This window comes from Nuphar pumila, chromosome 7 (genome assembly GCF_984573655.1).
Source record: "Nuphar pumila chromosome 7, dmNupPumi1.hap1.1, whole genome shotgun sequence".
NCBI classification, from domain to species: Eukaryota; Viridiplantae; Streptophyta; class Magnoliopsida; order Nymphaeales; family Nymphaeaceae; genus Nuphar; species Nuphar pumila.
The window spans coordinates 34,809,798-34,822,315 of record NC_143255.1 but is presented as its reverse complement, the minus strand read 5'-3'; positions in this window follow the sequence as shown (position 1 = coordinate 34,822,315).

The following is a 12,518-nucleotide window of genomic DNA, read 5'->3' as shown; positions in this document are numbered from 1 at the left end:
AATACTGCCGAATTTTAATGAACAATAAAGAATTAAAAAATGGCAACTGAAACCTGGATTTCATAAAGATTAATAAAGGACTGTGCTAATAGCTTATGCCATCCTCAATCACGCTAGGCACAAACATGGAAAACTTGCATATATATATATATATATATATATATATATATATATATATATATATATATATATATATATATATATATATATATAGAGAGAGAGAGAGAGAGAGAGAGAGAGAGAGAGAGAGAGAGAGATGTGTGTGTGTGTGTGTGTGTGTGTGTGTGTGTGTGTGTGTGTGTGTGTTGAAAATATAAAAAAGAAGCCAAATTTATCTAAATGAAAACTCCTATAGAATCATATTCATACCTAAGAATTAGAACATACGAAAAAATGCAATATAAAGTCTATAAAATATCATTGTCAGAAAGAGTAAAACAAAATTTCTTCGAAGTGGTCTATCATATTGAAATATTTCTCACAACCGAACTCTGCATAACAGAATACACAGAATTCATCTGTGAGGATCACAAAAGAATGCCTCACTACTACGTTGAAATAAAGAGAGCGGTGGCCAGAAAGCACACCGAAAAAAAAAAACAGAAATGGGTACCAGGTGAAACAAACAAATGAACACAACGGCAAGCTTTTTACATGCAGTCATATGATTGAGGGGATCACCATCAACGACATTCAAATGGGCAGGCAGAAAAACTAGCCGTTGGCCTTGCTACCACCTTCTTGTTGTTGTTGAGAAAGTGGGTACCTGATGAAATAGAGAAAGTTAACACAGTGGCAAGCTTCCACATGCAACTCTATGTGTGATTGAGGAGATTACCATCAACAGCATTCAAATGGGTATGTAGGCAAAAAAAAAACTAGCCGCTGGCCTTGCCACCACCTTGCTGTTGATTGATGTTGTAGCTCTTCTATGTGAGCAATAGAGTTGCAGATTGTACCACACACAAGAACAAAAATAGCTCGAGAAAAAAAGGATTAAGGGGAAAAAAGGACAAAAAAGAAAGAAAGAAAGAAGGCGCATGAGTGAAGAAAGGACTCTTTGACATTTGTGGAGCCGCAGGTCAAGGTGTTTTTGAAGCTGGAACGTGTCACGCTGCCAAGCACGGAGAGTCAAACACAAAAAAAAACAGTTCTAAAGCTATGTAACAGATAATTATTTACAGTTTCTTTCTTATTTTCTGCATTTTTTTTTATTTTTTTAGATAATCTCGTAATGGGTTAGACTTTCTAGTAAATCGGACCACCGATTTACGTCATCCCTTCTCTCCTCAAACCTAAGATTCATATATTTCAAGTTGGTTTTTTAATATCAGATCTGAGTTGCAAAAAACATAGGCCGTCAATACGTGGATATAGGGACTAGGGAGCGTTTGATTGCACGGGGCCACGGGCGGTGTTCGCCATCCGCCCCATGCGTGGAGCTCATGTGCACCTTTGAAAAAACATCCCGAGGAGTTCCGTCCTCCACTCCCCTGGAACAGGTGAGGATAACACACATTGAACACTTTTGTCTTTGGGTAGGGCTGTCCACAAACATAACAGGTAATGGGGTCGTTGTTCGCGAATCAAACACCCCCTAAGGTCCATGGCAGTCAATTACACTTTCAGGACATGTTTGGAACACCTCGTGATTCTTCGATTTTTTTTTTCTGCTTCATGTGATTGCAAATCACAATCACAATGTTTTCTCATGCTTAGTGAAACATGAGAAAGTGCAATTTGTGTTTGTGATTCTCGCTCCCTTGAATCCTATGAAACCAACAAAGCTTTAAGATTCTCAACCATGATTGCTCATCTCAAGATGTGTAACCGGGTGGGATTCATGTTGGGTTTGGTTCGGGTCTTATCAGACCCGATTCTAAATCTGGTCTAAAAGTAAATGCCAAAGCCGACCCAATCTAATTCTAATTCGGGTTCAAGTCTGGATTCAGGTACAAGGTATAAACAGGTTGGGTCTTTAATAGACCCGATTTGATTCGAGTTGGGTTCAGGACTGGGTATGGCTGAAGAAAGTTGACCCATATGGTTTAACAGGTTCGGCTATGATTGGTTTGGGTCTTAACGAGTTTGGGTCTTGATATGATTGGTATTTTAGACCTAATTACCATCAATAAAAAAATATGTAAACTAATGAATTCACTATTCATTAAGAAGATTTATACGCTTACAAATGTGAAGTTTATTAACTATTCTAAATAAAGTTATTATTTAAATATAAAAAATATTTTCATACCAACCAATCATTTAAAGTTGAAATAAAAAACACATTAATGATACATCATATTCAAAATATATCAAATTCAATGAGTTTTTGAGTATTGTTTTTTAGAATTGACCTGCAATTTCCAAGACTAAAGGGCAATAGGAAGTATCTAGAAAAAATGAATTAAAGTTTTGATTATTAAAGGAAATGCATATTAATTATAAATTTATCAACGCATTTAAATATTTAATTGATTATATAATATAATATTTATTATTTATTCTAGTTATGTTCTCGTACTACCAATTATAAAATGGGTTTAGGTACATAATCTGTTCGGGTTCTGGTCAGTTCAAGAATAAAATAGGCTCGGGGACATAATCAGGTGGATTCAGTTTTACAATATGGAGAACCATTTGAGTTGGGTATACAAGCAAGTTGGGTCCAAATGGGTTTGGGTCTTCATTTGCATTACTAAATATATACCTGACCCGTTTTTATTATGGGTCTGTATTTTGGACTCGACCTGAACTCATGGGTCTACTAAAATTGAGTCGGGTCATGGTATAATCAGTTTGGGACATCGACCCAACTACACCCCCATTCATCTCACCTATGACCAAAACCAATGTGCCCTTAGATTTTCCCTAGGAGCAGACAACTGGACTACCTGGTTTATATTTTTTTGATTGGTTAAATCATCAAGCTATGACTAGGCCTGGTAAATAAGCTAAACGAACCGAACATGGTTTATTTGGACTTGGCGCATTTACCACTGGACCCAGCTCAGGCTCGTGTCTAGATGAGCCGAGCTCGACACAAGTCCAAGTCAAACGGGTTGAGCCATAAGCTGGCTCGTGTAAAAAAGCTTGAATAAATTTCATTGTTGACACTAGGTTTGAATCTCAAGCCTCTCGCTTGAATGCCAAGAACTCTAATCCAACCACCTGTACAAAACTGTTTTTTCTATAATTTTTCACGAGCTTACATGAGCCAAGGAGAGCTGAAACAAACACTGCTTCGTTTATGCTTAGCCAGCTACTCGTGATTTGGCTCGCCACCTACTTGAACGAGTTCATGACGAGCCAAACCAAACCGACCCACGAGTTGCTTGGTTCGTTTGCTTCTCAAGCTTTGACCTCGTCACTGCTTGGTTCATTAAAAATACACAACTGTCTGAAACTTGGCTCAAAACTGACTTTTTTTTTATAACTTTAAGAAACCGAACCCGGTATCAAGAAGTGGTCGCACTGGCTCATTCTGCCATACCTACAGTTGTCGTGCCGGCAGCGTAAAACTCTGAGGCTAGGACCCCCTAGGGGTGACAATTGGGTCGGGTTGGCGGGTTGGCATGTCAGCATACCTCAACCCAAACCCGACCCGTTTATTAAACAGGTTGGCAGTGGCAAACACTAACCCAACCCATTTAATAAACGGGTAACCCGACATGACCCGCCAACCCGTTTAATAAATGGGTTGGGTCAGGAAAACGGGTTGGCGGGTATCGGGTGGGTCGGGTTGACCCACTCGCCTAACCCGTTTATTAAACGGGTTGGCATACCCCTAACCCGAACCCGACCCGTTTAATAAACGGGTTAGGCGGGTTGACCCATTTATTAAACGGGTTGGCTTAAGCCCAACCCGAACCCGCCTAAGAGGCGGGTCGGGTTGGCGGGTCCTGTCAGGTTTTGCCACCCCTTAGGACCCCCCCTCCCCCGAGGCTTAGCTTAGAGAGAAAACTCGTAGAAATCGAAAGTTGACCACTACCCCCCAACCCCTCTTAGGGCTCAAAACTGACTGTTTGTAACGTATAAACTGACCAATCATTGGATGTGCTTTTCAATTAATTTGTTTATTTTCTTAGAACGTAACCAACGGTTAATGGGTGCCTTTGAATCGCAGGATGCACTTGAGTGACGATAGACCGGTCCTTTCTCGAGGGCTGTCCCCCGTTTGATATGCAGTGACAAAGCAGCCTCTTTGTTACTGCCCTGTTAAATTTTAAAAGGGTGTGATGTACCTGTGAGTCCTTGACAAATGCCACCTAGGGCACGTTTGGAAGCGAGAAAAACTCTCATAGAAAAATAAAGCTTTTCCCATGAGAAGTTTTGATATGACAAGTTTTCTAAAAGAAAGAAATTTCTCTTGTTTGTGTAGCATGAGAAAAATGCGTTGTAAAAGTACAAGAAAGAATTTTGCTTGTTTGTGTGTTGGAAAAATTCTCTCTCGAATAAATCATCAACACTAATCAAATCATAAATGAAGGATCTCCCAAGATTCTTATTTGAAGATGATAACTAAAGCAAATGGAACGTATCTAACTTAGTCGGTTGGAGGTTAAAAAAGTGATATATTAGAGAAAAAAATAGACAAAATAATGAATTAAACAACCTAAAAACTCATGTCACATAAGTTCATAAAAGAAACAAAAAATGTAACATGAAAAAAACTTGGGCACTCTCAACACTTCCATAAACATGATAGCTCTCCAACAAAGTTAATTTTGAGGTAGAGAAGACAACAAAGAACATCAGACAACGAATAGAGCTTTGTATTTTTTGGATCATAGGTAGGGGTGTCAACGGGTTGGGTTTACCAGAACCCGATCCGTCCCAAACTCTATAGGGTGGAGTAATGGCGTTGATAAATAATAAGACACAATTAAGATTTGGGTCTTGACCCAAAGGTCCGATCAATACATGGAGCTAGATATATTTGTGAAATTTTATACCACTCATGTTTCGATTAAGACCTGCAAATTTTCAATGTAAAACTGATAAAAATATTATTTTACCGGGTATGGCCCGAGTCTGGTTCATGTATGATTTCTCTTGTGGTGGGTCCGATTATGTAATGCCCCAAAATTGCAACCCAAAAATTTAGGTAAATTTAAAAAAAAAATTAACTCTAAACATCGAAAAACATTATTTTCATGTGGGGTTAAATAACTCTTGAGTGAGTTACATGTATGAATCAACAACATGAACTCAGAGATATATTTTACGAATGAGAACCAAAATGATTTATATTTTTAAAAGTATCATTCACAAAATGCAGTAAGATGAGTAAAATGGAAAGAGTAGCCATTATTCAAGTACTTAGGATCAAAATGAAAAAATCTCCTAATTTTAGCCTTGGATCCTCAGACGTTCTGATTATCGGCACCGCTCCTACATCACATCATCCACTGTTCAGCATGTCAGTCACCCTGAAATCTCTTTAAAGGTTCAGACTCATAAAATCCTAATAGGTATACATCATTCTCTGGTAATTACATAATATTAAAATAATCATTTACATTCAAGATATCACAATTCATCAAGGCATAATTCAATTCTAAGATAGTTTCTCAAGACACGTAATAAATATTGACAAGAAATAGTATGACATCTCTCAGACATTAATATATGTGCATGCATATTTTCAATCTAAAACTATATGAGTAAGAATCTTTGTTTCTCTTTATTACAGTCCTCTCGGGTACACGGGGAAAATGATCACCTCGAACAGTTGCAATAATTCAAAGGTATATTATTCATGAGTTGTACTTTTACCCGAGTGTCAAACTGAGCAGGACCCAAAACAGGTAGTTTGTGATTGGAAGAAAACCTAAAATGATGTATACATGATCTATGATACATCTTAAACTTACTACATTAATTGAGAATCTATCACCTAGCATACGTTGTCCTAATCTCCGAGTGACTGGAGACCCTTGGGATGCCTTGCTCTCATAAAAACAATATCGTCACTTGAGAATTGTACCTCCTACCTCTCTAGGTAGACCATAGATCTGAATGGGTTACATGGTTCTTATTAAGAGATGTTATCATTTTTTGTGTCTCGTATCATTGGGCGATTCAGGGTTTAATAACTCAATACCCTTCTAGGGTAATCATGATTCATTCGTAGGTACTCAACTCATTTAGACATCGCTCAGGCACTTTTTTGCCCATATGAGCACTTCGCCAGTGAAGGCAATCTCAGCATTATGTGCATGCGTGTATTTACATATCCATTATGGTACGATGCTCCTTTTTGGCACCCCACGGGTTCGTATCAACTCAAACTCATGTATTAGCCAACATAAGTATGTATATGCCCATATTATATCACATGTCATATACACTACATGTCTAATGGCATTGTACTGGTTCTTTGAACCCCCGACTCCAATCTAAGCCCACATATATAAAAAATAAAGCGTCAATTTATATGTCATAAAGAGATGACATAAAATCATGCTTTTTGTTTTGATGGGTTCCATGAACCTTGATGTCTATTAGAAGTCATGTATACATTATGTCCCACAATTATTTTAATAACTTGGCATGCAAATATAGGGTTCGCAAGGCTTGCAGAAACTCATACACGTGAAAAGCTCATAATGACGTCAGAGCTAATAAATACCTCAAGGGTTAGTAAAAGCTTGTGAATATTTCACAAAAACTTGTAAATATTTGTAAAGGTCATAATAAAAAAGCTTGTAAAAATTTCTAAAGCTTGTAAATATTTTAAGAAGCTCGTAAATATTTTAAAAGTTTGTAAATACTTCAAAAAGCTCATAAATATTTTTAAAGCTTGAAAATACTTTAAAATGGTCATAAATATTTTTAAAGCTCACAAATACTTCAAAAATCTGATAAATATTTCTAAAACTAGTAAAATATTTCAAAGTTCATAAATAATTCAAAAGTTCCACATATTTAAAAAGTTCATAACTATTTTCAAAAGCATATAGATATTTAAAATGTTCATAAATATTTAAAAATCTTGTAAAAGCTCAGAATTAATCTAAGAAAATTTTAAAGAACTAGTAACTAATACTTCTTGCATTTTCTACACACGTATCAAAATAAACATCTTGATATATATATATATATATATATATATATATATATATATATATATATATATATATATATATATATATTGTATTCACTCGCGTATCAAAATAAACATATTTTATATATTATATAATTTTCCAAAACTAACGATCTAAAAATTGTACTCAGGGGTTCGTGTGGAACTTCGATGGGTGAGAAAATGTAGCAGGAGAAGCGGTGATGATGGCGACTTGAATGGTGGTGGTAGCGGCTCAAAGCTACTCGAGTGGTGTAGTAAATTTGGCATTGGGGCAATGCCATAGTCAACAGAGAGAGAGAGAGAGAGAGAGAGAGAGAGAGAGAGAGAGAGAGAGAGAGAGAGAGAGAGAGAGAGAGAGAGAGACTCGGTTGAGTCTCTCCGCACCCAAATCAGAGGGGTCAAGAGGGAGATCGAGTGGGAGAAAGAACTGAGAGAGAGGCCTCCCCCTCTCCCTTTTATTTTTATAGGAGAGGAAAAGGCATGCAGGTGGTGGGGGAGGTGACCTCCATCCCTGCGTCGCCCGTGAAAGAGGGAGGTAGCGAGGGAAGAGACTCGTGTTGCTCACTCTCTCCCTATGGTTTTCACAAAAAAGAGAGGCGATAGGAGAAAGGACCCCTACCTCGTCCCTCTCTATTGTGGCCAGAAAAAAGGGGAGGTGACCCCTTCCCCTCACCCATACTCTGCGAGTGGAGGGGATTGACCCCCTCCCCCCCACCCCCCCTTTTCAAAATTTATAGGGCGATCATGGTGGCTATCCGGCCACCACGGTTGTCGCCCCTCGCTCCAACCACCGTGCTGGATGACACGGGGATGTCACCGCCTTTGGCCCACCGTGTTGTCTACACTATGGTGTGTAACGCTGACATCTGGCTAGGGCGGTTACGGGAAGAGGGGGAAGGCGCTTGCGGCAGTTATAAGGAGAGGGGAGCATTACCCCTCTCCCTCTGCCATGAAAATGGAAAGTGGGAGAGGGAAGAGGGAAATGCCTCCCCCGTTAAAGGAAGGAGCGAGGTGATGAGGTAACAGGTGCCCCTCACCCATGGCTATAAAATCCATGGGTTCTCCTCTCCTTTCCCCAATCCAATATGGCAAACCTGTTGAGAGAAAGAGAGAGAGAGGAGACGCAACGACAACGAGAGATGCCACTGTTAGCCACAAGTAAGTCTTTGTTCCCTTTCTTTCATTTTCTTTTAAAAGCAGAGGACGTTGGCAACCACAGGGTTGTCAACGAGTTGCAGAGACGCATGGACATGGAGAACCTTGTCCTTGTCGCTCATAGGGTTGGTGTGAATAGAGAGGGTACCCTTTGTTATCACAAATGGGAACAAGTGGCAAACAAAAGAGAAAAAAGGGTAGGCAGCTGCCGACAATCGCCAATTACCGACAGTACCGCCTCGTTCACTATGGATTGCTGCAACCTCGACAATGGTGGAGTTGCTAGTGGCAACCACACAACAGAGAGTAGGGGGAGATAGTGTATCGACCCCATGTGACAGACAAACTTGGTCTGCACATAACAACAAACTGAGTCAGCCGTGCCACTCAGTTTTGGCAAGACCCAAACCGAGCTAGGTCAGGGAATGACCAGAGTGACTTGGTCTGGGTATGCCCAGACCGAGCCAAGCAGTAAAAAAAGAAATGCACACTTGGGACAGACCGACTCGGGTCTGTGTATTAGCGATAGATCAATTTGGTTCGAACAGACCGAGTCAGATCTGATTTATTTCAGCAGACCGACTTGGTCTGAACAAATCGACTCGGTCTAAATAGATCGAGTCGGGTCTGATTTGCTTTTGGCAAACTGACTCGATCCAAACCAAGTTGGGCCCACGATTTGTGTTAGATTGAGACGACCAGATTTTAATATATATATATATATATATATATATATATATATATATATATATATATATATATATATATATATATATATATATATATATACATATAGTGGAATTGGATGGGTATATAAAGGAGAGTGAGAATCAAGATGGAGAAGTCCTCAGTTTTTCAATACGAACCGAATCTAGGTTTGGATCTAAACTCATATCGGATCACATGTACCTAAAGTAGATCCAAAACTAATTGAATCTAGTTGGGTTTAATCCAAATCCATGTCTTTTTCATCGTTGATACCAGACTTGTACCAAACCATCACAAAAAGTTTGGATTGGGCTTACTGAATCCAAAATCCAATCTGAATTGCAGTTGAAAAAAACTTAAATGGTCCACTTTGGAATAAGAGTGGATCTGAATTGATTCAGGATTTAAAAGTTGAACTACAATGAATGTGAATTAAGTATAGTGAAAAAAAATGGTGTAAAGGCAAAACAAATCGGAGATATTACATGAACTAGGGGTGGTAAAAAAGTAAAAAGACTATTTTGCCCTCAGTATGCCCAAATAGTAAACAAAGCAAAACTTTTCACCCCGATGTCGGATGCAATTGATTTTTGGATCCTTGGATTATTCTCTCTGAGTAGCATCCATTAGCAAGAGATGCGATGTCAAACTCTGAAAGAACAAAGTCATAGTTCGGCATTGAAGCTAGTGGTATTTTCATAATTTTTTATAAAGACAATATTTTAAATGATAATACGGGATATTCATCTATTTCAGATCAAAACTTACGAGAAGGCTAAGGATATTTTTTAGAATTAGAACTTAAGTGTTCCAAATAAGTGAACATTTGCAAATCCCCCAGTTAAATAAAATACATGTTTATTAGTTTAGGTATCCTACGATATGATTCCATGTATTTTAAGTATGCTAGTTTTATTTTATTATAAATAGAACAACTGTTTAGCATGCATAAAAATCTATAATCATAATATTTTGTATGATGCTTAAATGAGATGATACATGCTATATGTTTCTTGCTTTATGGCATTATTTAAATTATGAATGTATCTTATGTGGAGAAAATCATGACATTACTGCATATAAAAAATTGATGTATGATGTTGATAATTGAGTATAGAGTTCCAAAGTTTTGGGATAAGATCTATCTTAAAAATATCATGTTTATGCTTTGGGAGGAGCATTGTAAGTGTCATGATTTAATAAGTTGACTATGTGGTGGGTCGTTATCCTTAAATATATGACATGTGAATACGCGTTAACTGTAGTTAGTAGACATACATTAATGATTATATAAAATACTAACTTTAGAAAATGAAAGTTGAAAGAATAATGTTTGTAGGATAATCACACGGAACATGATAAAAAAACTCTATTAGGAGGCATGGTCTAGGACATTGTTGAGTTGTGTACCTCGTGTGTACCTTGAGAATTGCTCAGATATTCTATGTGACCCTTAGGGGTTAAAACATTACCTACTAGATACATGTAGGATGTAGCATGAACCACAAAACCTTGGGAGCATGTATGACTTCTCGACACCTTGGGGGTAGGTATAGCTCTTCGAGTACCTTGAGGGTAAGTATAACCACCCGAGCTTTTCAGCTAGCTACCGATGAGCACTTAGTGCCTTTCGGCTTGCAACCGATGAGCAACTGCAACACTTGTATCCATAGTTTGGGCCGGTTTGGATTATGTTGTTGTGAGTGATTTATATGTTTGGCTAATGTTGTAGACTCTGAGTTGTCTACATGGGTTATTATTCTCGAGGAGGCTATGTCCGGAATAGCCGATTAGAGTAGAGTATGAATTTAAGTATGATGATAAAGATATGATAAAAGAGAGTAAAAATCTATAAACCGCATATGTTCTTAGTTAGCAAACTAAACTAAGAATAGGAGCTTACAGCTCACTACAGTTGTAATTGTCATGTCTAATTTATAAATAAAAACTTACTGAGTTGTAGACTTACTCCCTCTTTTGGTTGTAATTGTAGGTTCAGAAATTGTTGCCAATAGGAAGAATTAGTCCAGGTCTTTAACTCAGCTGCCACCAGATTTCTTAGCATTTGAAGTATGGTTCATTTTTACATTTCTCCTTATTATGCTTATGTAATTAGACACTTTTATTTGGATGAGAATAGTTATTATTAATGGATGTTTGGACCTTCTATTATTATGAAAAAAAAATGGCATGGTTTTAAAGAAGTTATTTTAGTTATTTTTTTAGGAACTAACGTCCACGAACTCAGGCTCGAGAGGCCCCAATTTGGGTCATTACACACCGTGCCAGTGGTAAGTGGTGGCTGACGACATTCCCCCTACGTTGGGTGGGGTTTAATCATTTTTTTTTTTGAAAAACTTAGTGTTGATAAAACCTTTGTAAGGTTTTCAATAAAAGGGGAAACTTGAGTTTGAATTTGAGTTTGTGTCCTACTTGGACCCAAACCAAATCAAATGTCTCTTTTTCTTTTGGATACTTTTAGGATCTTTGGTTTGGATTTGGTGAGACCCATTCGGGTCCCATCAAAATCCAAACCCTATTTCATATATATATATATATATATACATACATATATATATATATAATAGGTTTACTTGGGTCTTAAACATACCCAAATATTTTCTTTATTAGATTGGATCCATTTGGGATTCAAACGAGTCCACCCTTTGTTTTCTTCATTATGGTCCATTTGGATCTTTTAAAAGGATCCAAATCTTACATTGCTTAGTAGAATCTATTTGGGTCTAAAAATGAATTTAAATACTTTAGTTACATAGCAAGTTCCATTTGGGTCCTCAAGTGGATGCAACGTTTAATGAGATTCATTTTGATTTTCAAATGGATCCACTTTATCTTTTTATTCCTTGGGATCTATTTGGGTTTCCAAATTTATCCACAACACTCCTTAGTTAGTAGGATCTATTTGAGTTTTTAAATTGACCTAAAATATCAATTTCTTAGTGGGATTCGTTTGGGTCTTGAAAATGGATTCAAATTCCTCCTAAGTTCAGTTTAAACCCTGATATGGGTCTACACCTTACCCAAATCCAATTGGGTTGTCCTAGCTCATTCGAAGAGCCAAATAATATGGATCGGAGTCTTGTAAGCCAATACAGATAAGCGTGAGTTCAGATCTTCACTCTGGATCCAGAAAGTATTTTAAGATCCAGTACACTTTAAGTGAAGATTCCAAATTTGGTTCACTTATGGGTTGTTTTCTCTGAACCCCTACGAGTTCCAAACCCAAATATTATTTTAAAAGGTCATAGATTGCGTAGTTATCCAGAATCCATTAGCAAAGATCCATATTGGGCAGGTAAATATCTCAAGCTTATATATTAAAATAATTACAAAAATTCTTGGATATTACATATTAGACCCATGTCTGAACCCAATACCATACCTAAAAATCAAAGATTAGGTATGGTTCCACCTCGATCCGAACCAAACCTAAAAATCGAGGGATTTCTTGTGATTGGAAAAGTAAAACCTCTTCATTTTAATTCCATTGGCTTATGGTTAAGTTGCCGAGGTGACATGTATGTTTATATATCGCTCCAAGGGT